The 3,775-nt window shown below is 30.1% G+C and overlaps 1 non-coding gene across 1 annotated transcript; it reads right to left on the bottom strand.

Moving 5' to 3' along the window:
* Positions 1-58: 58 nt before the first annotated feature.
* Positions 59-165, bottom strand: LOC114578739. Its single transcript, XR_003699703.1, has one exon. It is a non-coding gene; the product is annotated as a small nucleolar RNA R71 (small nucleolar RNA).
* Positions 166-3,775: the final 3,610 nt, after the last annotated feature.

Genomic DNA, 3,775 nt, shown 5'->3' with positions numbered 1-3,775 from the left:
CCCTCCCCCCTCTTGGTTAGTCTTGGGCTAGTTCTATAAGGCTTAACATCCCTAACGAACTTTCAAAAATGATATCACTTTTTAAACCCAATTTCAAGGAAAATTAATTTATGAGAGTTGGGAGAGATTTAAGGAAATACTTAGGAAATGACCTCACCATGCTTTACATAATTGGCTGGTTATTCAATTATATTATGATGAATTAGTAGGATCTCTTAGAATACTCATAGATGATACCGTTGGAGGATCATTAATATCTTAGCCATTTGAGGAAGAACATGAATTAATAGAGGAAATGATTACTAATAATTTATAGTGGCTAGCTTATAAGACAGATCTTAAAGGAGTAGTAGGAATATAAGAATCTGATACTTTATCAATGTTGACTACACAAGTTACAATAATTTTAAATAAGTTGAGCACAATATGAGTCAACTAATTTTTAACAGTCAACTAATTTTTAGAAATTTATGCAATATTTAAGTACAATGGGGTTAATGATGATGCCATTAAACTTAGATTTTTCCCATTTTCTCTAAGAGATAAACCTATGATGTGGTTGAATTTTTTACCCACAAGATCTATAACCACTTGGAATGAACTGGCTCATATATTTCTTTCTAAGTATTTCCCACCTTCAAAGACTGCTAACTTAAAATGATATCACTTTTTTTACCCAATTTCAAGGAGAATTAATTTATGAGAGTAGGGAGAGATTTAAGGAAATACTTAGGAAATGACCTCACCATGCATTACATAATTGGTTGGTTATTCAATTATATTATGATGAATTAGTAGGATCTCTTAGAATACTCATAGTTGATACAGTTGGAGGATCATTAATATCTTAGCCATTTGAGGAAGAACATGAATTAATAGAGGAAATGATTACTAATAATTTATAGTGGCTAGCTTATAAGACAAATCCTAAAGGAGTAGTAGGAATATATGAATCTGATACTGTATCAATGCTGACTACACAAGTTACAATAATTGTAAATAAGTTGAGCACAATAAGAGTCAACTAACTTTTAGAAATTTATGCAATATTAAATACAATGGGGTTAATAATGATGCTATTAGACTTAGATTTTTCCCATTTTCTCTAAGACATAAACCTATGATGTGGTTGAATTTTTTACCCACAAGATCTATAACCACTTGGAATGAACTGGCTCATATATTTCTTTCTAAGTATTTCCCACCTTCAAAGACTGCTAACTTAAAATGATATCACTTTTTTACCCAATTTCAAGGAGAATTAATTTGTGAGAGTTGGGAGAGATTTAAGGAAATATTTAGGAAATGACCTCACCATGCTTTACATAATTGGCTAGTTATTCAATTATATTATGATGAATTAGTAGGATCTCTTAGAATACTCATAGATGATACAGTTGGAGGAACATTAATATCTTAGCCATTTGAGGAAGAACATGAATTAATAGAGGAAATGATTACTAATAATTTATAGTGGCTAGCTTATAAGACAGATCCTAAAGGAGTAGTAGGAATTTATGAATCTGATACTTTATCAATGTTGACTACACAAGTTACAACAATTTTAAATAAGTTGAGCACAATATGAGTGAATTTAAAATTAAGAACTAAATCATCTATGCAATGGGAGGATCAAAACTTAATTGAAATAGTAATGTGCAATAGATTGAAAATATTAATTTGATTGAAATACAAAATAATCCCTACTCTAATAAATATAATTTAGGTTAGAGGAACCATTCTAATTTTACTTTGTTAAATAATATTGTTGGTAATAATTAATAAAATTCTAATTAAAAAAATAAAAAAGTAAATTAAAGCAATCCATGGTAACCTACTGTTAATTCTAGATCTGAATATATTCAAGGATTTAATCAAAAGAATTAGTTTGAAAGTAGAGATCATTATTGGAAGATGAAGTGATGAAGTTAGGGACCTAATTGCAAAATCAAGATGCTTAATTTAAAATTTTGGAAACCCAATTAAGTTAGCTTGGAATTTTAGTTAGCAATATACCTATTGGATTATTATCAGCAATACTAAAGTTAACTCAAAGTAAAAAGAGAAAGATTTTAGTGAAAATCATTTAACAAATGGTAGCATTGCACCTTAGGTAAATTGATAAAGTTAGGCAAGTCTAGTTGAATACTATAAACTTAGTGTTGTATAGGAGGCAACCTAATGTTTAATTTTTATGTGCTTAGAATATTAGATTTAGCAATATTGTTTAGTAGTGAGTTTGCATGTTAAGAGAGAGAGAGAGAGAGAGAGAGAGAGGAGCACTACAACACTAATCATAACATCATTGTAGTTGGCTGTACCATAGTGGTTTAAAATTTAAAATTTTGTGCCACCGCGCCTATGTAAATTATAAAAGGTAAATTTAAAATTTTGATTTTCTATCCATGATAGTTCTTCTTGAGTGAAGTATTATTGAGTGTCCTCTATTCCTTTCTTAAATCTTAAAGTAATGGGTGTAAAGAAACAAAATCATTTATCCTGAAAAAGAAGTGAAGTGGACTTAAGGGATGAAGATTCCTTCTCTATTCTAAATATTAAGAGTTCTATAATAATTGATAAAGTTCATGAATTTAGAAATAAAGTTTATAAAGATACACAAATCTACAATGCATAAATGAAGAAGATACATGGGTGTGAAGTTCTAAATCACAAATTTTCTCTTGGTCAAGATGTCTTGCTCTTTGATTATAAGAAAAAATATTACCATGAAAAATTTAAATATGGATAGACTATCCCTTTTACTATTATTAGAGTATATCCTAATGGTACCATAAGGATTCAAGATAAATAGACTTTCACATCTTCAAGGTTAATGATCATAGATTGAATCTTATGGATGAGAGGTAGGAATAATAAATATACTGAACATGCATATAAGTATTTTTCATTTTCAATGTATTTTAGAGAGAGGTTGTGTGTGTGAATAATACTCTTATTTTATTGCATATTTTTGCTTTAGGGGAGATTTCAAGAATGTGAAGGATTGTCATGTTTATAGCACTACAGAAAAATGTGGTATTACCATCGGATCTTTCGGCGGATTTATATACGTCAGTTACTATACATTTTTACCGGCGTCGTATGTGACGGAACCATTACGATAAAATTACTGGCACATAATGCACCGGTGTTTTTTTGATGCAAATTATGCTGGTTTTTACACTGTAATATGAAAGCATGTCATGTAATGCGGCATATTCTACACTAAAAATTTTTGGCCTAGTTACTAGCGAATTAGACGCAGATCCTTTAAAACTCAATGAAATAGTACATATTGAGGGGACCACTTCATCTCATCCTTCCACACATTCTTAGCCTGTCACACATAGTCAGCCTACCACTTCATCTCAGCCTACCATAGCCTTTACCCACTCCTAGAGCCAATAGCCCACAGTTCTACTCACCATACACTTGATTTCCTTCACCATATCCCATGCAGAGTACTCCTTTCTACCCTTACTGGTGGGAAAATTTATGTATCACTACGCAGATTTTGATTTCTCCTATTTTGTAATCGAATACTGCATTGAAAATAAAGTACAATCTCGAGAGATTGACACAGCATTCTACAATGGATTCAATATCAGAATAGGGTTTTGAAAATTAATATTTCTATAATTAAACATAGTTCAAGGAATAACATATCATCTCAAAAGAAGAACATGAAATTCTATAGAATATATTTAAAAATAGAAATACGTTTTTTAAAAAAAAATTAATTCATTCTTTTATTTAGATATGGCAAGAAGAATAT

The sequence above is a fragment of the Dendrobium catenatum genome, unplaced genomic scaffold (genome assembly GCF_001605985.2).
Source record: "Dendrobium catenatum unplaced genomic scaffold, ASM160598v2 original_scaffold_138281, whole genome shotgun sequence".
In the NCBI taxonomy this organism is placed as follows: domain Eukaryota; kingdom Viridiplantae; phylum Streptophyta; class Magnoliopsida; order Asparagales; family Orchidaceae; genus Dendrobium; species Dendrobium catenatum.
Note: the sequence above shows the minus strand (reverse complement) of the source record. Positions and strands in the feature narration are given on the sequence as shown.